The 22228-nt window shown below is 41.3% G+C and overlaps 1 protein-coding gene across 7 annotated transcripts in view; it reads left to right on the top strand.

The window, feature by feature from the left end:
• ARHGEF28 (Rho guanine nucleotide exchange factor 28) overlaps positions 1–22228 on the top strand; it is a 196749-nt gene extending 174521 nt beyond the window's left edge. For all 7 annotated transcript variants that reach the window (XM_080372217.1, XM_080372219.1, XM_080372223.1 and 4 more), the window contains one exon: positions 1–22228. This exon is cut by the window's left edge and continues 49252 nt beyond it. The gene's annotated coding sequence lies outside the window, so the exon portion shown is untranslated.

The raw sequence follows: 22228 nt of genomic DNA, 5'->3' as shown, positions 1-22228 counted from the left end.
TGCCAAACCCTGGATTTTTTTGCATTGGCTGTAGGATGTGGTTAATGGAAAAGGCAGCATAAAAAAGACAGTTCAGAAGCTCATTTCATTCTGCATTAGTAATGTCATTGCTCAATCCTGTGGGAGCGCTACAGATTCTGTGCAAGCTCCTCTATCTATGTAGGGATATGCCTTTAAGGGACAACACCATTTTTTCATCAAAGGTTTCCATATTTGGATACAGTTATTCTGCTGAAGCCAGGACAAATAAGGTTCCAATCATTAAGTAGTATTACTAATGTGCCTAGAAATTTTCATTTTAAATTACCATTCTATATTTTCATCTGGGTGGCTAAGTGACCGGCCTGGGAAACTGCTGAGCAAGCAGCAGCTCACATGAGATAACAGCAGATCACATGGGATGTGATCTGATCTGTGCTGTGAAATCAATTGCAACCTTGAAGCTGCAGTACCATCTGGAAAACACACAAGGATAAACTACTAGTGGCTTTTCCATTTTGCATCGGTACTTGTTCTGAAAGTCATCTTCCTTCTGGTCCATCTAGGGTCATGAGAAGCAATGGATCTGAAGTTGCAGTGACATTTCCCTATCCCCAAAGCCAGGTGACTGATACTATTTAAAAGCCAATTTACAGGTCAGCAATGCCATGGTAATGCTTTAGGTACATGGAGAAGTGAAACATGGGTGTGTTTTCCTTTGTTCTATTAATAAACACTGCATAGCTTTGAATTAAACATTTCCTCACACTGTGAGCAATGCCATGAAGAAGCTATGCTGCTGGCCAATGTTACACATCAAAGTGAAGTTCTTTTACCTTAATTAACAGGTAAAACAGACAGCAGGTGACGAGGTCCTGCCTGCTTTGAAGATAACGATTGAAAATCACAGCTCTTAATGTCAAGCCAACGCCCTTTGCTTTACCTCCTCATGACTGGTTGAGATGACAAAAGGGTAAGAGCCTTCTGCTCTGACAGGTACATCTGGAGAGCATCCTGTCCTCCTGCCTTTGGAGGGTGAGGAGGGTGCTATGCAGTTATTATTGAAACTACGTGGAGGCAAGTTCACCTCTCCTGCTTTGGCCTTTGGGTCACTCTAAAAGCGTAAGCTGTTTGTTTCCCCAGGGAGAAGAAACACTGAGTACTTTTGTGTTTCGTGTCAGGAGGCTATTCTGTACTTTCTTATGAACACAGAGCTTAAACGAGAGGCAACTTTGATCAACTAAACCCAGAGGGAGAGATTTTGAAAACAGCTGAACAAAGCTGACCCTCTACATTCAATTTTTCCAAAGAAATAACTATTGATAATGAGTTATGAACATCACTGACAGGATTAGCCCTCAATTACAAGAGAAATAACTATTGATACAAAGTGAGTTACCAATGGAAAGGCCATGCCCCTTATTTACTTTGGATTTAATTTATCTCACCTCTAAAAAATACAATCACATTTTTCCCTACTCTTTGGGTATTTGAGTTCAGCTTCCTGCAAGACTGTTATGACTAGCAGGTACAACCTAAAGCTTCCAGGAAGGCTCTCACACATCTGAACTATCATAATTTCTAAGGTGGACATGTTTCAAAGATTAGTAGAATTATCTTCAAAGGGTGAAAAAGGAAAAAGACAGTCTTGAGACACTGGCAGCACTTTCACTGGAGTAGGATTTTACTGCTCAATTGCTTTGAAAAACAAGCCTTTGTTTTTTGAATTCTAGCTATACTTTACAGAATAGCTCAAAGTGAAGGTCTTATATTTGTGTTTTCAGGCATAGTTTGTTCCATATGATGCACGTTTGCTGCAGAGTTATTAGCATCAATTATTATACAAAATTTTTGGCTGGACATGGTAACACTTTTTGGTTGCACACATTCTCCTTTAAGGATATGACTCAGTCATGAGAACAGGGTAAACACTTTCATTAACATAACAAGTTCAAGTTAACTGTCTTATACTTAGATCTTATTATATCACCATAGGAACTAGGTAAACATGAGGTGATATTCTGGTACATTTTTACATGGAATTTAGCAGGAGAAGGGTACCCATGCCTTTTTTAAAAGAGGATCCTGCGGGCAGCATCTGGAACACTGAAAATGCTCCCTGATCTTCACTTGTGCAGACCCTCAGATCCCACATGCAGGATTCTCATGTTAACGCTTTCCACAAGCTCTGGTGTAGAGGTCAGGTTATAACTGCATGTTGCTAATTTGCTTGCAAATTTACAGTGCAGCTAAATCTGCATCAGAGACTGAAATTAGTCATAGAAGTGATCATAGTGCATCAAACTGTGTTGGGAAATTGAAGCAAAAGTTTTCTAAAATGAAGAATGTATATTTATTTTGCTTTGTACTTTCCATTGCAAGTTTGTAATGGTTTGTTAATGTTGTTTATTTTAACTGCTGAGTCCTTGAGATTGAAATATTCTTTGCAAGACTGGAAGAGTGAGAGCAGCAGCACAAGCCTAAATCCTGGCGATGTCCAGAAGTTTATTTGATTTATATAAGCTATGTGACATTTACAGCACATGTAAGAAGACAAGGTTTGCTCTGTGGTAACCTAAAGCTGCCTTTGACTTACAGTGGATCTGTATGATTAGACCAAAGGTAGTTGTAAAAAAGTTACAGTGTAACTCCCAAGCCAGAGATTAATGTTTCAAACACAGGAGGAAAAGACACAGCCGATTTGGAAAATTTTACATTCATGTAATTATGGTTCTTGCCAGACTGAGATGTCTTGGAAGAGTATCTTCAGCAATACTTCTTCTCTGTTCATTTACTGGATTAATATAACTAAAAAGCAAAGAAAAGGAAAATAATAACAGAAAAAGACTTAGTGGTTCTTTTTATAAATTAGGACTACACAAAAGCTCACTTTGTCTGGTCATGCCAACCTACCCGAAAGTGGGAATGTGTGACCGTCACCCTCATACAGCAGGTTTGGCTTTCAGTTTCAGTAAAATCTATCTTACAATTTCTTATACAAAGTCAAGCCCAGGAGAATCACATATGACTACTGTACTTGATGGCGGAGAATCTTGTACAATTAGATACATTTTCAAAAGAACTCAAACAAAGAAATAAGGCAATTTGCTGATACTCTGCAATGCTTTTCTTTAAATAAATGGAACAGATGCCACCTTAGGGTCTGAGTTTTATTAATTGCTTAATAAAACATGTTTTCCTTTTAAAAGCACACTCTCTGCATTGGCCTGCTGACCCTGGGAATTCAAACCTTATTATTCCAGTTTAAACACTTGCCAGTGCTTAGACAGTTAACAAAGCTAAAGTCTCTCCCGGCTGAACACCAGATTCCCTGGGGAATCCAATCAGGCTACTTTATTCTGGTCTTTTGAAAAGTCAGGTCAAATAGCTGTTTGAATTGTAATGATCTCCATGTGAATTCTGGTTTTGATAGCAATTGCTGATATCCTCTTAACTTCCAGACAGACATAGTAATTGCATATCTTCTATTATATGCAGTGCAATGCTGCTGCTGCTGGCAATGATTTTTCACTCACACCCAAACTTTTAATTGGGTAAACAAAATAAATATAACTATGAACTGTGCTACCTTGGTCAAACTGATACCTAGTCTCCTGGTACACTTAAAAGTTTTAAGGCTTGTGACAGGGTAGGTGATTAAAAGATGCTGTCTATATCCAGAAAGCTGCAGTTTGGAAAGATCCAGCAAGAACTCTTGAGTCATCTCGACTGCAATTTCCCTAAGCATGGTGTGAAGAACAATTTCATGGAAGGATCCCGGCATGGCTATTGCAGTCCTTAAAAGCTTCGCATAAGACTGTAGGGGTGAGAATGCTTTTCATCCTGTTTTTTTTTAGTATTTATAATTTGATTATTTTTCACATTATCCTACCCTTTCAGTCAGACAGCAAGTAATGGAGGATGAGCAGCAAGAGGGCATTCTGAGTCAGACAGTTTTCACTCACTAGGTCAACGTTACAGACTTGAAAACAACAACAATCTATTTGAATTACTATGGTTATGCCTGCTCCCAGCAAGATAAATTTTGTTGACTTTTAAAAAACTATTTAGCTGTCTATAAAATGTTTCTTTCAGCAATTGTCACCATAGTAACATTCTGCTAAATGAGAGTCTAATCTTCTGCAAAGAATAAGAATAGCTGCCTTTCTTTACCCAAAAATTCTGCCAATTAACTATAATTCCAGAAATAGGACAATGTAATTCCTTTTTAAAGGGTAAAAATAGATATACTTTTCTCTTTTTGCTTTTTTATTGTAATTTGTGTAAATTTTTTCTGGAATATCTATTCTGTTACCTCTTCAAAGGAGTATTTTCACTAGGCTGTTTGGCTGACTTTTACCCCAGATCTTTTTTTAAAAAATGGTGATACTCATCTGCTTTAAATTAAGTAGTTGCTTATATGCTTTACTGAGCCAGGTCCTAAATAAGATTCATCATGGTTAAAGACCTATCCAAGGAAAGGGGTGGGTGTGAAATTCTCCTTGGGTAGATTTTGTAGGAGTAAGTAAGCTGGAAGACAGCTGGAGGACAGCTGTGCATCCTAAAGAGACCACTCCTCATCAGAAAGTAGCACCTGAAGAGTTAGGTATTGGTCCTCACTGTATTGGGAACGCTTATACTTTTGGGATGGTTGCTGTATTCACCTGTTTGCACGGAAGGATCCAGAGCATTCAATGGTTACTTTAAACAGCTGTGCCCAGTTGGATACCAAGATCTTTCAGGCACTATCTTTACTGGTAATGAAATGCCTCATTTGAGGAACAGCATTACTTTTTCCTTGTTCCAGGGAAAACGTCTAGCCAATGACTTACAGACTTACACTGAGACCATTGAGAGTGTTGATAATAAATTTATCTAGGAATGTATATGCTGAGTGTTTTCCTAACTCATGGTGCTGCTATACCTTACTTGGAGTGAATTCAGTGTAATTCAAGAGACGTGGAGACAGAGGGCAAGATATATTGTAATGCTCCATTGTTTCATTTACAGTGACCTCATAGATGTTTAATGGACTGAAGGGCCATAAAATCAAAAGTCCCATTCAGAAGCATATCTTGAAGGGCTTTCCAAGACGGAGTCGGTGTTTGTTAAATGTCATTTCTGCTGTCAGGGTACATCAGGGACAGCCCCAGGTGCTACAGTCCCACCTCCCAGTGCAGTGAATCCACACCCTACATCTCCTGCAATGATCAGTAGACAATGGCTGATGCCTGGCCATTCCATCAACTGACACATATACATGCTAAACCTCCCCTTTTCAGCCCTTGTGCTGGCAGACCGTGGTGTTCAGAAAACTCCAAGATCCCTAATATGTGACCTAAATATAGATAGGGTCATAATCTCATCTTTTCAGCTGGGGCCGTTGTATACTCTGCATGCCTCTGTTTCCATGTACTAAAGGTCTGTAGTTAAGGATTCACGAGTAAGAAGACTGCAGTGCATCCTGCCAGCCATCTGTAGTACAAGCTGTGCCTTGAGTCTTCTAGGGTTTTACACAAGCATTTCACTTGTGCCACGGTTAAAAAAGAAAAAAGAAAGAAGAAGAAAAAGAAAAAAACAGAGACAACTAAATAGTCCCCTGTCTTATTACCAGTGTACAAATCAGTTTTGGCTTCCAAATTAGCCAGTTTGGGAGAAGCAGAATAGCCTGGACACTCATTTCAGCAGTTATGGATTTCTGCCCTGGATATTTTGTTCAAATTAAAGCAACTTACTTCTCACCCGTCTGTGCTGAATAATAGTGGCAGATGGAGAAGAGGAAAATCCAGATTTTTCTGCTTTCAAGGAACCATAAAAGCTAATGAGGTAATGTTAATTGTTCTGCGGCTGTAACTGAAAGAGGTCTCTGCACAGCAAGTATGTTGCTTCCTCTTTCTCTTCAGTGTGAAGAGAATGGTGTATGAGAGAAATGCAGCTGAGTCATTATGCTAGGGTGTGATAAATCAGATAATCTTTTGCAAAATTATATACTGGGGTGGGATGTAAGGAGCAATTTTACTTTTATTTGTTCCTATTAAAATATCTAGTAACACTGTAAGTGCTGTTTCAGTTACAAAAATGGCTCATATTCCAAGAAAAAAGTTTTTTTCAGATGACATTAGTACATTTTAGGTCTTTTAAAAAGTAATTAAGACATCTCCTTGAAGTATTTGTGACCTAAAATCCACTTTTGTGCCCACTTTTCACTCAGAGTAATTTACCTGTGCAGTGCAGTATTTTAGCCGAACACAGCAGTGAATGTTATTTTGTGACAAAAATCCTCATTTCAATAACCATTTTGCTGTCCCTGCTTTTTAACCATGGGTCTGTGAGATGCAGACCTTTGCCTTCTCTAAGGGTCAGACAAAACTCATAATATGGTAAATAATTAAGGCTGGTGGGTATGGGCAAAGTTACATTTCCTTCTACATTTCACCATTTTCTGATCTATTTGGAAGCATGGTGTTTTATAATGGATGAAGCTTTCACCATTAATAACCATTTTCACTGTTGTTTCCTAAAAAGCCATTCACTAGATTAACAAAACAACAGTTACAAGCTGATAAAGGACTTCTCAGCTGGACTTGAGAGAAGGACATGTTAATGCCCCCAGCAAAATGCTACTGAAACCATAATGTCAGGACTGGTAACAAAGACCGACCTGTAATTGTGTCCAGAGAGTTCAAAAGCCTGACTTTCCAGGGGAGGAGAGGGGAGCAGATTTGCCAGAGCATTCATTGCTGCCAGTTGGGGATGGGTTTTCAATAGAGTGAGCAGGCACCCACCAGCTCCCAATTGCTCTCAGTGGGAGGTTCTGAAAAGCCTCCAAATGCTTTGGTGAGCAGGCACTGAGGGTGAATTTTGGAGACCTAAGGATCGACTGCCATTCTCATGTGTGCCTGTGGTAACCCCCCACAGCTCCACAGGGGATACCCGGAAACCAAATTAAGGGTGAGAAAAGAGTAGCTCCTTCTTCTCTGTGTGCAATTGTGAAGAATAATGGCACAGTGTGTTTTGGTTTCTCAGTGCTAAAGGTTATATGGCATTTCTTATCACCTGGGATTTAAACCCTGAGGGTTATGACCACTGGTTCCCATGGAATAACTGCTGATTGGAATTTGCATCTGAAATTCAAACTAAATTTACATTAGTAATATTTCAGCATATGTTAGGCTAATGATCCTGCAGTCCTTTACCATATACAAGAATTTAATCATGCAAGTGCAGCCCATTTCAGCACAAAGTATGGCACTACAGCAATATTACAGCTGATTTTAGCAAACAACAGGCTTAAATGCAAGGGCAGAGGGAAGGCTGAGAGAAACTGGTGCTCAGCTATAGTTTAGCCTGAACACTTCTGCTTGCACTGCAGGTACCATGCAAAATTACTACAAGTAAATAGAATTTTTTTGCTATTTTTTGTGAAAGCTGATGCTTTCAAAAGCTGTCTTCACTAGTCCCATGCAGAGATAATGGTCCAATATAAACCTCAAAAAGGGACACCTATTAAACTACTTCCTGCAGTAAGAAACCTAATCCAACCAGATCTGCATTTTGCCACTGTTCCTTGTAAGTGCTACTTATTTTTTTAGGACTCTGTCCCTTCATTGATCTCTTAAGATTACAGTTGGTACAGACACATTTAACTTTGCTTTTTTTCTTTACCTTGCTAGGTGGATTCACTCTTCCATTGTTGAAGGACAAGCGAGTTGTTAAAACTCCACATTTTCTACTTGTGTAATTTGCAGCACTGAAGAAAGATCTGTTTGATAGTTTCTTTCATTGCGCTGCTTGCTGTCTCTGAGCTCGCTGTGGATAAAACTGGCCTCCCAGCAGCCAGCTCTGGTTAAGATAAATTTTTGTCCTACTGCTGTGTTTTTTTTTGTGACATGCAAGGCTTGAGCAATTGCAGTCCATCTCAACAGCAGGGTATTAGAGGAGAAGGCATTACAAATACAAATCATAGTTTAAGGCATTCCCCATCTGTAATGTTTCCATGATATGCCTTGGAAAATGTCGTTGTTCTCAGACTGACAGTTATTGTAGGCAACCACAGGCAACCACCTTCTAATAGGCTTTCAGGATTTTGGACAGTGCGATGCCTGTTCTCCATTCACAGATTTGTTAATCAGAGTTGTGTCTCAGTAGCTGCAGTTGAGTATTTAGAATTACAATCTACAGCTTAACAATCTACTAAGAAAAGTGATAGGGAAGATGTGTGTACTAATATGAAAAAGTTACAGACATTTCTGAGTGCAGGATATTACAAAATTGCAGTGGTCAGTTCAAGGATTTAACCAGATGCACTCTAGCTTGTAACAAAATCCTTTGTGTGGCTATGAGTTTTGAAGAAACAAAATGTTGATTCTTGGTGGAGATACACACTGAAAATCAAACCCACAAATAATAAGACTCCTATTTTCCAGTTCTGGCTTGGGAAGTGGTAAACATGGTCAAGCTCCAGCATGCTGCAGCACAGGCTGTATGCAGAAGTCCGGACAATGAAAAAGTTTGCATAAACCTTCATATTCATAAATATTGTAAGTGCAAACCCAAGCCTGGATGCAGGTTTTGTTTTCCCTTCAGAGTCCTTCCACTCTGAAATGCTCTGGAAGTTTTACCCCCATCCTCTGCCTCTCTAGTCCCTGCCTCTAATGTACACAAATGACTTTCATAGGATTTTCCAGTAATGAAAACACAGTATATTCTCTGCAGTGCGCCAGATGGTGCTTGTGAAGACCAGACACGCAGGAGGTTCCTAATTAAAGCTTTAAACCTGGGGATGAGAAACGGCAGGTGCAATCTGGTGGGTGCCCAGATAGTGGACACACAGACAGGCTGCCTAACGACCTTTTTGAGAGCACCCTTACACCCATCTTCATGAAACTCATAATGACAAGAGGCAGTTAATTTAAAGCTAATTGAGAAATCTCTATCCAGCCATCACATAATAAAACAAGGTGCCAGACCTCAGCTGGTGTTCAGACTCTGACAGGAAGAAAATGGCCAGAATGGGGCTGCAAAAGCTGCCACCTCCTTCTCACCCCAGGCAAACAATGCCTCTGTACCCTTCAATGTTTATTGTTTCAGCAGCACATCAACCCACAAAAAAGAACCATCTAGGGCAAGCATCTGTGGCTAGGAATAGAAATTAAGCAGGTAGCTCTGTAAAGGCTGTTTCTTCACCAATAAGACCTCACAGAACTCTGAGTGGGTGCCCACCAGGACAGGCTGATGCCAGCCTCCCTGTAGGTAGGAGGGACTCCTGGAGCCACTGTCTAGGGCACTATAGTTCCCTCTTCTGCTGAAAGCACTGGGTTTTATACTGACCCTTCTGCCCTCTGACACCTTTCCTAGCTTTTCTATCATAAATGTTGCTACAACAAGGACTTCTGCCCCCACTGCTTGATGTTTCAAGGAAAAGATACTTGCACTAGCTTATAACACACAACTACCATGAAATCCTACAAAACCAGTGTCAGTCTCTCCACTATAAAGCCAGTTCCTACACTGAGTGTTACTACAATTGGTTGGAGGGGAGGAGGTGCCAGCAGAAAGCATAGCTTCTGTATAATCATGACACTCAGATGGTTTCAGCTGCCCAGGTGTTCTTCACAACTGCTGCTTTACCTTACTGCAGAGCAGGTAGATGGCTGTTGACTGCAGGTCTTGACCTGCATTGCTGACATCTGAGGCAGCTCTTAGGGCACTGAATAAGCCAGTTCTACTCTTCTACAACATTGCACTCGCAAGTGCTTGGAGGGTCTTCTGTCCTTAGCTTCCCATCAGGGGCCAGTTTACTTCTTCAGTTTGTACCAGTTGAGCCTCTGGAAATCCAAGTTCTCCATGAAAGCCCAGCTGGGACAGGTGTCAGAAAGCAAAAGGAAAATAGCTCAGGGACTGGTGCCAAATCCTTACCCCCATAAATTGAGATTATGAGCTCCAGGGGAACTCATTAAAGAGAAGGTTGTTTAGAGGCCTGTAAATCTGTGCTCATATCACATATAGTTGAGTATCCCATATAGACATGCTATGTCCTTCCTGGGTGTCTGGTCTGCCAGTGAATTTCTTTCCATTCTGCCCAAAGTCACCCCCAACACTATTTTGAACAAACTTTCACATTTGTTAAAAAAAAGTATTCTTAACAGATAGTAAACATACTAGAAGAATTTCCATATCCCAATGAGTCGTTAGTTTCTCAGTCCTGTATCCAAACACCAATTTGCCCAAAGGCCTCAACTTTCAAGGGGAGGTCACCACTGACTCCCAAATGCATGGGCAAAGTGTGAGGCAAAAAAGACTTTTGTCACAATTTTTGGAACAGATGGCAACATCTGAGCTATATCTCTGCCTTGTGCTGTGGAGCAGTCACAACTGCTGGACCCTGGGTACAGTTGAGCTAAATCACCTGTGCTTACTATAGCAGAGAAACTGCCCCGTATAACTGCTTCCCCTGGCCTGACTGAGGGTGTAACTCCTTATTACATTAAAGCTGATTTAAGAAATCCCCACCTTTTCCTGCCTCTGGCTGCTCAGTCTGATCCCTAATAACACTTAGCCTCACTCCCTGCCAGGCCAATGATACCATGGGACTATGCTCAATGCCAGGTCAGGGATTCAGGGTGAACCTTGTGACCCACTTTTTGTTTGTTTGTTTTGGAAAACACAACACAGAGCAACACTCTGAGAGCAGGATTATTCTCTTTCTGAGGAAGCCAAATGTTTCCGACTTGTGAGTGAGTCCCAGCTCCTGCATACAGATAAAAAGACTGGAATTGCTTGAGCTCTATCTGCTTTCATTGGCTGCAGCACTGACCCTCTGCTCCCATTGAAGCTATGGTCTCGACACGAAGTGTTTTATAAACTGTAAGGAGTAATTCAAGAAATAGGAAAATGAACTCCCATCCTTACTTTCCCCAGACTCATTCTTTGGCTAATACTGCAACATTATAGAATTATGGGTGTCCTATAAATACATATTACCACAGATACTCCTGTATAAGTGCATAGTAAAATATGCTGTAGCAAATTGTAACATTTCTGATACTGGGAAACAGGAACAGTTTCATTTCTTGGAAGTTCGGAAATCCTTAAGAATATGATGGAGAGGATTTGCAATGCAAGTAGATTAATGAAATTCCCATTCTAGCAGAGAAAAGTAAATTAGCCATGAAAGCAATATCACAGACCTGAAAAAGAGTCTGTCTCATCAGAGAGCTGTGGAAATGAACAGTAAACTAATTTGCAGGGTGCAGAAAGTGTGAGATTAGTTCAGCAGAAGAGGAAGGTTTAGTTAAAGACATATACAAACCAAATTGCAAAGCCTGTATTATTCTGCTTTTGAAGAGCTTGGGAAAGACAGCCTTTAGCAGAAGGTGGGAAAGAAGGCATGAGAGCTGGGGAACAACAATGACTGCCAGTCAGTGGCAATGCTGAGAGATGATTGCTCCTCCAGGGAAGGCTGGGACAGGGTGGAGGAGGCAATTTAGAGCAGAAAAGGGGAACTGAGGTAAAGGAGCCTGTTCTTACCTGAATTTTGCATTTTATCACTGTTCCTATAGGGCCAACCCAGCTCTCTCAGGGCTGAAGAAAAGAACCCACAGGGGCAAGCAGCAGAAGGTAGCCAAATAGCGTTTGGCTCCAAGAAGAGAGGAAGGTCAAGGGTTGTATTTCTTAGTTACAGAAATGCAATGCATTGTTTTCAGCCCAGTCAAGAGCAGTATCTGTGTCCTACAATACAAGGAACTGTTTTGTGCATTCAGAGAATAGAGAAATTAGCAGTTAATTTTTCCCAGTCTGCTAGGATCTGGTTGTGCAGTCATTTTTAATCGTGATTTTCTGGACACTAATATTATGACTGCTGTGACAGCATTTCAGCGACATCCATACATGGAATATGCAGAGGCATCAATACCTCATTTTGTGCAGTTTTACTGGTATAATTTTAAAACGTTAAATTCAGCAGACCTCATTCATTACTAGAAGCTCAGCTGTTTCCTAAAAGGAACAGCACTTTCAACCCCTCCAGCTACAAGACCCAAAGCCAGCACCCTGCCACTGAATGTTCCTCCAAATTTCTTATGCGTAAAAGAGCAGCATGTACCAGCTGAGCTACATCTCAGGGTGCAGTCCTCCTTGCCCCCTGCCAGTTTTACTGGTTGTTTGGCAGCAGGAATGGCCTGTAGGTGATCACAGTTGTGTCCCTTCCAGACACCTGATGGGAGCTCAAGGACACTGTTGCCAGTTCTTGCATAGGAAGCAGTGTGGGGGGAAGCCTGCCTGTGCAAAGACTTCCTCACTTTGCAGTGAAGCAACAGCTAAGATTAATAATTCAGTTCAAATAGTCCTTCAGATGTCATTCTGTTGCAGGAAGAAAAGAACTATGTAGTTTCTTTGTTAGTGAGGAAATAAAATGCTCGGTGGTAGCCAAGATAGAAATCTCTTTGCAGTGGAAAAAGATTTCTTGTTTTAGAAATGAAAACTCACAGCTATTTGAGCTGTGAGGAACAAGCCACCCAAAACAGAGAACAGTGAGCAGCGCATGTAAAAGCAATATCAAGAACACAATGCTACAGAAAATTAAACGTATACCTGAGGCAAATTGCTGAATGTGAGTAAAGGACTGAATAGCTTGCTGATGGGGAAGTCAGCTGTTTTTGTGGTTTGTTGTTGGTTGTTTTGTGTGAGTTTTTATCCCCCTTCCACTCAGGAAGGCAAATCATATTTCTGGACGCTTTTCCTAGTGTGTTGGTCCCCAATAATCTTAGCTTACTCAATACATAAAAGGTTTTATTACCAATCTGTTGGTTATCTTGTAGTCACTGCTTTCAGTTCAATAGATTCTACTTTTGCCTGGCAGATCAAATGGGCTGTGTTTTGTCTGGCTGCCAGGGTTCACCTTAAGCGGATGTTGAAAGTGGTTCTAAAATTGATGTGTTTGTGTGTGTATGCATGAATGTAAATGAGATCAGGAAGAATAAATATACAGCTAGATCAAAAATTGCAGGATCTTTTTGAAAGCAACTCAGAGGAAACCAGAGGGAATTTGTACTGGTGATTAACATTTTAAGGAGATGGTGTGCCATGTGTCAAGTAGAGGAAATGTGGAAAGGGAGTGAAATGACAGTGTCAGTCTCTGTAAGTAGCTGGCCCATATTGGAAAGGAGAATTTATGCCAGCCCTGTGGGCATTGTCTGCCCCAAAGGGCATCAGGAGATGCTGATTTCCTGCCAGAGAAGTCCCAGTTACTCTACTTAGGGCTGGCATCATGCCCAAGGGCAAATGGCTTCTGCAGGGATGCAGGAGGAGCAGGGAGGCAGAAGGCTGGGCATGGAAATACCCACCAAACACTCACAGAAAAAGCATGTTTTTGTGCTCTATTCATCCTCAGCCTCCTCCTCCCACTCCTTCTGTTTGACACAGTCACCTCCAGCCTCAGGCTCATCTCACACACATCAAAACAAAGTCCTGCTCTGAATGAGTACAGTTTCAGTAGCTTTGTTGGCTTATGTGCTTGAAGAATTTTGAATTTCCTGTCAGCATGGGTGCTGCCAGAAATTTTCTTTGGCTATTTTTCTAAACTTGTAATTAAGACGATACAACAGTTCTTTGTAAAAAGGCTGCTTTCAACATTCTTAGCAGACAAACAATAGAAATGGTACAGATGGTGCCCTGCACATTTTAGTTCTTGCAGTATTCTAGGAATTCAAGACCTTGCACTGTCTATATATGGTGCCTTTTTATTTCCAGATGCCCTTATGAAAAGTTACACAAAACCAAAAAATTACAATCCTAATAAATACAGATATAGGAAATATTTGAATGAGACTTTGTGTGAGGCTGGTGTAGCTTAGAGCTTAGATCTGAACGGAGGCTAGGGCCCAATCCCATCAAAATTTCAAAATCTGAGTTGTCAGATTTTATCCCAAAATGGAAATGGCAGGGAAATTGTTCAGTTTGTGGGATCTTTGCCATCTCAAGAAGCATGAAGCCTCTTATACTTCCTTCCATTTTAGTCTGACTCTAAATGAGAGACATACAAAGAGATTAAACTAAAGGCATAAACTCAGGAATTTCTGTCCCGATCCAATCATATTGTTGTGGGGGGAAACTGTATGGAAAGAGCATTTAAAACCTTGTATTTTGGATTTGCTTCCTGAAGAAAATGGTGATAGTTGTAAGTTCAGAACCACATCTGGATTTTGTCCAAATTAAACTTTTTTTTCTGGCTGGTGTGGATCAGAACACTATTTGAGGTTAAAAGAGTTGTTTCTTTTCACACTGTATGGATACAGAAGTGCGTAAGTTTATGCATGTATAGAAATAATAGTAACATACCTACAGACAGGAACGGCATTTTATAGAGGATGTTAATTTCAGCCATAATTGCTAGATAAATTAAGCCTATTTCTTACACTTTTAAAATATCACCTTTCCTTATACAGCAATTAAAAAAAGTGCAACTCCTAGCTCAGGATAGAGCTTGTAACAGTGAACCAAATGAGTGCTGTGGAGAAGCGGTTAAGGATGAAGATCTCCAAAAATTAACACCAAGCTTCATGTGGCTACACAAATATAAGCATGGAGCTGTGACACAAACAGGCTATATAGCTGCTTATAAATAAACTCTGGTGTTTTTACACTTTGTTTTCCTCAGCTTTTAATGTAGGCAAAACAGTAACTTCCACACAGCTAGATAATTGCTTTCACCAAAGTTCTGAGGGCAATGTCATCTCTTAATGACACTCAACTGTTCGTTCATAGATGTTATCATAAAACTAATTATATTCTTTATGAGATCCCCTTAATGTTGATTTTGATGGCTGTCTTATTGGTTGGCTATTGAACTCCTCATTGAGCTGGTTTGCCAGGGTCTCATCACTCTATGCAGAGTGCTTTTGCTTTGGGCTAGCTGCCAGTCTCCACTACGTGGCACCTTGAAAGGTCAGGGCTACCAAAGTCTGGCTGAGGATGTATGCCTTTAACTCAGCCAAAAGAAGACTTCATTAGGACAGAAATAATACTTTTTCTGAATTTATTTTCATGAGGCGGTTATCTAGCTGGTGATGAGTAAATTCAGGAGGCAGGCTGTTCCCCTTGTAGGGATTAAGACTGAAATTTCATGGCTTGACAAATAGGACAGCAAGCAAGGGAACGAGAGGAGTGCTGGCAAGGGGAGGTGAAGGCAGAAAGCATGTTTCCCGTCACCGGGCCCCATAACCAGACTTCTCCAAAGAGTAAAGTTCTTGCAGATCCCTTTTTCTTCAATAGCAAGTGGATCTGAAATGGAAAGGAAAGCACATGAATGTGGTTTCCAGCATGTCAGGCACAGGGTACAAGTACACTGTGAAATGGAGGGTGGTAGGACCAGCACTGGGGAAGCCTGAGCGGGCAGGGAAAGTGCTGAGGAAGCACAGGGCAGCATGGCCCGACGCAGGCTTGGCTGTGCTGGGCTGGTGCTCACTAGCTCTGTCATTCTGGAGTTCAGATAGTAAGCCTTAATTTTTGGAAGGCTTTATCAGCCTGGGCCATTATTTGGCTATTGGCTTCCTCACCCGAGGTGGTGTTGAAGCAAGAGCTCTGTCATCTCTGCTACTGATGCAGGCATCTGCCCCTGCCTTGGGCACAGTCTGGCCCCGGTGTCCCAGCGCTGGCCTCTGCCTCCCTGCTGGAAAGCACTGGCTGCCTCAGTGGGCAGCACAGTGGCATCACCTCTGCATGGGTGTACTATTACCTCTACACTGAACACCGGTACTCAACAGCAAATAGCAGAGCCTTACGTCCAAATTATTTTTGGCTTCAGGACCACACATTAACAAGATTAAGCTGTCAGTTAAAAGTTATCCTATGCTTTATATCTCAGCTTTTTATAGTTTTTTCCACATTCTAATTTCAAGCAGCTTCTTCACATAATATTCCCATTCCCATGGCATATCCTATCATCAGACTTCACGGAAAAACTCCTTACTACCCTCCAACGGTTAAAACCAGGGAAAATGTTTATTTCTTTGTACATAGTCACTCAGTGCTCTGATTTTCCATTACCACTGTGGGTTGGCTTTCACAGTCTGCTTGAAGCTCCTGAATGAGCAGAAGACCACAGCCAACCTGAAAGCCAAACAGAAGCAGATGCTTACTTGATTATGCATTCTGACAGCTGTCGGTAGCCATTTGTCCATGGATTTAGCTATTTAGCTGCAATATCTTGTTGGGGTTGTTTGGGCCAGAAGATTGGGTGCAGAAGGCACTTGAGTGAGAGGCTGCAAGAAGAAGGGGTGCAGGGGAGGTACTGAGGGCTGCTGCAGCAGGGGAAGGTGCATCAGTCCAGGCAGAAGATGTGACAGAAGAGGGTTTGCTCAGTGCCAGAAAGGAAACAAGGGCTGTGTGTGTGTATGTGGGTGGGTGCAGGGGTGGAAGGGAACATGTCACACAAATCCTGTGCCAGGAAGTCATTTCATCCTTTTCCTGGAGCAGTAAAATTCTATTTTTTCTGTGGTTCAGAGACACTCGAGCCCTCCCTGCTAGTGTAATATAATTCAGTGACAGCATGCTGAGAGTGAGGTCTAGCTATGACAGCAGGACAGCCAAGTGTCATCTTTCTTTTGTCAGTGCTACAGGCATGTTGAAGAAGATTATGACAGCTACTGGTCTCATTTGCGGGAAGACAAGATGAGGGCTGGGAAGTTATTTTTGTAGCAATCCAAGCAAAAGGGAAAAGGACGTCTCCTTCTTGGTTGCCCTTCCCTAGTATACAGAGGTCATAATGAACAGCATGGGGTTTCTATTTATCCCTACATTTCTGAACTTTGACCTTCATTTCATTCAGTATGGGAAGTCCCTGCAGATCATTTTCCTCCTTAATATTGTGGCATTTCTCCCCCTAAAATTAGAATATTAATTGAAATTTGAATTAGAATGTGATTGCAATCTAAATTGAATAGGGAACCATGGCTTTCCAGTTTTCCACTGTCATAAAATGACATCACTGAGAGTGCTAAATCAAACTGTGTGTGGATTTATTTTTAAAATCTCTTCTTGCTTCTGCACTTGGTTTGTGTTCTAATAAACCCCAACTCAGGAGGCATTTGTAATCAAATAGCTAGAGTTTCATGTCTGATTATGGATGCATATTTGTAAGAAAAAATAATCTGGGAAATAACTGGGGTTGGATAAGCATTTCTAAGTAATATGTATCTAATTTCTCCCAGCTGATAACGTTTTCAGCATATCTTGGGTGTATTAGGTTTGTATCGAGTGCACAGCTTCAAACTCCAGTGGCCCGAGAGAGTGCATTACTATTCCTACAGCAGAGCAGTAAAAATGTCAGCAGTGGGTTTGATATTCAGTTCTATAAACAGTGCTTTATGAGGAAGCACCAGTGATACTGTGCTTGTTCCAGGCATCAATTTGGTGAATTCTGCCTGGTTTTAAACACACATGTAGTTCTATTAATTTTATGGAGAAAGATGTGCTGGAGAAAATCCATAGGAAGACCCTCAGTAGTGTGGGCATGAGGACTCATTTTTAAGCAGCTGCTGCATTTCGTAAGGTGTGAAAGACAGCCAGTTTACAAAGACTCCCTTATGCATGCTTTCAGCTTTGTGGCTTGATCTGGACAGTGTGGGTTGGTGATAAAGCTACTCTTGATTTCATTGGTAGCAGGTGACAGTTTAGGTCCTCATTTGAAGTTCTTGCAGAAACCTTTTGTTCGCTTCAGCAGGTAGACCAAGACTGACCTTCCTTTGCTTTGGTCATTTAACTGAGATGCCTGTTTTGGGAATTTGGTGACACTTGATTCTCTCTTTAACCAGAGGTAAATGTGAGACGAGCACCTCTGGAGTGTGCCTGAGCCTGCACCAGAGATAAATACCCTTCCATCAATGCCTGTTTTCCCTGGGATGGCCAGGCCAGCTGTGGGCCCTAGTCAAGTGCCTTCATTTGTGTGTATGGCTCAAGACTGTGTGTGGATCTCACATGGGAATCACTAACTTCACTTGCTATTGAGCCAGTGGGAGCCCAGAGACTTTGGCAATTTAAAAGGGATGTAGAGAGTCCTCCTGGAAGAAGCTATGCCTAATTTCTAAAGGGGGTGCAATGAGGATTACTCAGGCAGGTTCTTCATTAAGTTTTAAGCTATAAGCTTGGGGAAAAAGGTTGCCATTGCCTAATGGCGCATACAATATGCAAGCATCAAGGAGAACTGTCAGTTCCTCATGCTTGCTGTACTCTTATTTTACCATGTTGCAAAAACAGTTAGTAAAAATAGATCTGTATAAAAATATTTTTTGGGCCGCTGTCTGCATCAGGTGAGAGTCTCACTTCATGCAGCTTACAAAGCCACAGAGCTACCTGACAGTGGAGGCAGAAAGTACTGTCAGAGCCATTTCTTTGCCGAGCAAGCCTGCTGGTAGCTATAGACTCTGTCCTGCCCCAGTTGTGGTTCCATACGGCTCTAAATTGGCTGCTTCAGGCAAAGGTCACATTGTGGTATCAATTACTGGCTACTACCTGGAAAATTTAATTTCATGCCCTGCAGTGGGTCTGCTTTCTTCTCTACTATGATTGACAACTGTTTCCTTGCTGGTAACTAGAACAGCTCATTTACTTTAAGTGATTAAAACCCAGAAGCTCCCTGATTTGGAAGGGATTGGTAGCATAACCCAGAAAGCTCTCACACAAATCTATTCAGATGAATAGAACAAAAGCTTCTTCTTGCCCTTTATAAGGCCTCTTAAGAAATTGTATTGTTTGTGATTAGTGTCACATCAATCCATTCCTTGTTATGCAGTTGGTGTTTAGCTAATGCACTGGGTATGTTTCCTGCAGATTAATTGCACAAAATGAAAACCAGAAGAAATTAGTGAGTTAAGAAATGCCTAATTTTAGATAATAAGACATCAAAGTCCTGTTAATGTTACTTATTTTTTTAACCTAAACACTTTTGCTTGAAGATCAATTGCCAAATATTTTCTGTCTTTTAGAAAACTCTGAGGAGCTTCTTAAACAGCTGGTTTGCATTTCAACAGATCTTAGTGCTATTTCCAGGATCCAGAAAGCGGGGACTTCATTTATTCTCAGAAATGGTTTCCTTCCCAAAGGATGTATTATGTCATTGATTTTGAAGTGGAACTACTAATGAATGTAAAGGGGCATTTCTGCTTGAAAATTGTTTATGTAATATAGGTACTGAAAGAGATAAAAATAGGGGCATAAGAGTGAATCCGATCCTTCCCCATGTGTCTAGAAGATCTTGGTTTAGGTTTTTCCTTGTGTTTCCACAGGTGCACTGCAGAGGCCTTCCTCAGAGGACACATGTTTTGGCATAACACAAAACAACTAAACTTTATTTGAAAAGTATTTATGCCAGCTACACGCACTCCCGTGGTGGCAGCATGATCAGAAGCTTTTGGTAAGGTAGCAAGTTGGAGTTTGGTTAACTAAAGGATATGGGACACCGAGTTGTGGGACCCCGTGTTTCTTTACTAGCAACCAAGAGGTTTTGCCTGTCTGAATTCAGATCAAGCTGTCTTATCACTTCCCATGCACTTTTTAGCCCTAGTTGCCTGCAGTGCTGCTGGAGTCGTCAGTGTTGCACTACAGGTAAAGTTTACTAAGTAGAGGATATATCCCTACACCAGGAACTTTATAATATAGAGATCTGGACATCACTAAAACTCTTTAAGAAGACCTGGGAGATTCAAACTAAAATTTATTCTAAAATAATTTTCAATACAGAGTGGCACAGAGGAAGGAATGAACAAGCAATCCAACTCTACATATTACCTTTTTTCTTAGAAGTGTACCACTCTGAAGGGTAACCCAGTTGCTAACACCGGATCCTGAAGCTCTCCAGGGGCATGTTGGAGGTGAGTGATAGTCACCTTCCATTTCATAAGCCTGCACACTTGTCCACAGTAAGTCTCCACTGGAAGCAGTGACACCTCGGTCTGCACAGTTCTTTGAGTACTTGTTTTGGTGCCCCCTCATATGGAGCTTAACTTTGGGAATTTAGTTTTGTAAGCCTGGCCTAGAATCACCTTCTCAGTACGAGCCATGAAGCAGCTGCAAAGCAAGGAATAATCAGCGCAGATCAAGGTTTACATCTCCTCCTCTGCCTGTAGGTTTCACTGAGCAGGTAGACTTCATACTGGCCATGTCACATTGAGGCTGTCCTCTGCTTTTGACCTTCTCCAGCCCTGCTTCCAGAGAGAGGGGATGCAGGCATGCATACCGTCAGCCTCCACATGGCAAAAGTTACAGAGCTTACTCATGATCTCTCCATGACAGAAGATTTTAGGGCAGATGATCAAGCATTTTTAGAACACTCAACGTAAAAAACAACTGTAATTCCAGTGGTAATCTAAATATGAATACAAAGGATGTATGTTTATCCTTTGAAAGCAATGAGATTTCTCATATTTGAAAGTACATATACGTGTATGTGCTTTGTTGGATGACAGCCAAAATCCACCTTTTGCCTTATTTGTTTTTTTTTAACTTCTTAATGAGATTGGAAATGTGTCTGGCACACACCTGGTACAAATAATTTTACTTAGGCTAGTAAGTTAATATTGCCTACTAAAGCACTGGGTTGCCAGAGCCAGGCTTTGCTGGTAGGAATGTAATGAGTTGCTAGTGGTTTGGCATTGCAGCATCATAGACAGCCTGGAAGAAATTTGCAGGTCTCAGAGAAATGCCGTAGCTCAGGCCCCAAGAAAGTGAGGTGATTGGCCCTTCTCATTCCTTTTGGGGAGGCCACCCTTCTGCCACTTCCAGGAGTTATTGTCATCCAGTAATGCTTATTATTTTTTGTTACTTTGTGATCAGTGTTCAGCTGGAAGGTATCTGCTCTGGCTTTGCCAGAGCACTACTGCTCACAAAGCAATTTGTCAAAGCAAATGCCTGCAAACCTGTGGGCACCTGCATCACCTCTTGATGTTTCTTCTCTTCTTAACTTTATATTGATTAATAGGGAAACCTCCAACAGAATTCTAGCAAGTGAGCCTTTTTGAAAGAATCCAAACATGAACTATAAATTCAGTACTTTGCTGCTGTTGAGAATTTTGAGTATCATAAATCCAGCTTCACATCTGGAAATGGGTTCTTCAGAGTTCATTTGTTATTTCTCTAAGGAGAGGTCTCCAGTGGCACAGAGGGGATTTAGGCACTAGGTAGGAAGTAAGTACCCAATTCCCTTATGTATCTTTGAAAAGTTTTCCCACTTATGCCTCTGATGAAAAGAATTGGAATAGCAGGCCTTACTGCATGTACTCTGTTAGGATACTTCAGGCACTCCCCATATTTTTAACATCCTAAAAAGAATTTCAGATAGAATTCTTGAGTTGTGCATCCTAAATATTCAGGGAAGAACAAGGATTGTGCTCATTTCCAGGGGGAGGCAGTACAATACTTCAATAATGTCTTTCAATTCTAGTCCTGTTCAGAGTCTCCTAACTCAAGAGTAGGCATTGACAGGTATCCTGTGGTTTTATGTTTTCCAGTCCTTCTTTCACCCTGTCTTTCTGTCCCCTCTTTCTAGCTGAAAGTCAAGACCCACAGGTGGAGGAAATAAAATGCCTATATTGCAGTGCTTTAAAATTAGCATGGTTGAATTTCAGCTCAGAACTAATAGAGTTCTCTGCAGAAGGCATTGAAGCTCTTGCTCTGTGCATCTGTCTCTCTTATAATGGAAAGAACATAAGCAGCTGCCCTACTGGAAAAAAAACAACAGAAAAATCCACCACCTACTTCTTCCCTGCACTCAGAAGGTAGTGTTCATCCTAGCTTGGTAATGAAAGGCAATTGCATCCCCTCAGCATTACATTATAAAGTAGCTTCAGGTTGTCCTTAATCACCTTATTATTTTTCTCTTTCAAAGTTTAGATTAAATGATTTAACAATGCCCATGTGATTTCCCCCTAAAGACTGTGGAATTGGTGTCCATATGCTGTAAGTTAGGACACACCAGAATGAGAAAGCTGAATGTACTAATTCCACTGCAGCAGTAACAACAACCTAGCTTCCCTCCCTGCTTTCCCCTGCCCTTCGCCAAACCCTGTTCTCCAAAACCACATGACCATATGGCCAGGGTTATAAAACATCAAGGACTCAGTCACAATAGCAATCCCTATAAAAAAGCCAAGGTAGAAGCCTTCACAAGGCTTAACTTTCTTTTACAGCTGATCCCTGGAGTGTCTAGCTCTGCAGCTTTTAAACACTGTTCATATACCCTGTAAAAAATGTTTCCTAT

The sequence above is a fragment of the Falco punctatus genome, assembly GCF_963210335.1.
Source record: "Falco punctatus genome assembly, chromosome: Z".
NCBI lineage: Eukaryota > Metazoa > Chordata > Aves > Falconiformes > Falconidae > Falco > Falco punctatus.
Note: the sequence above shows the minus strand (reverse complement) of the source record. Positions and strands in the feature narration are given on the sequence as shown.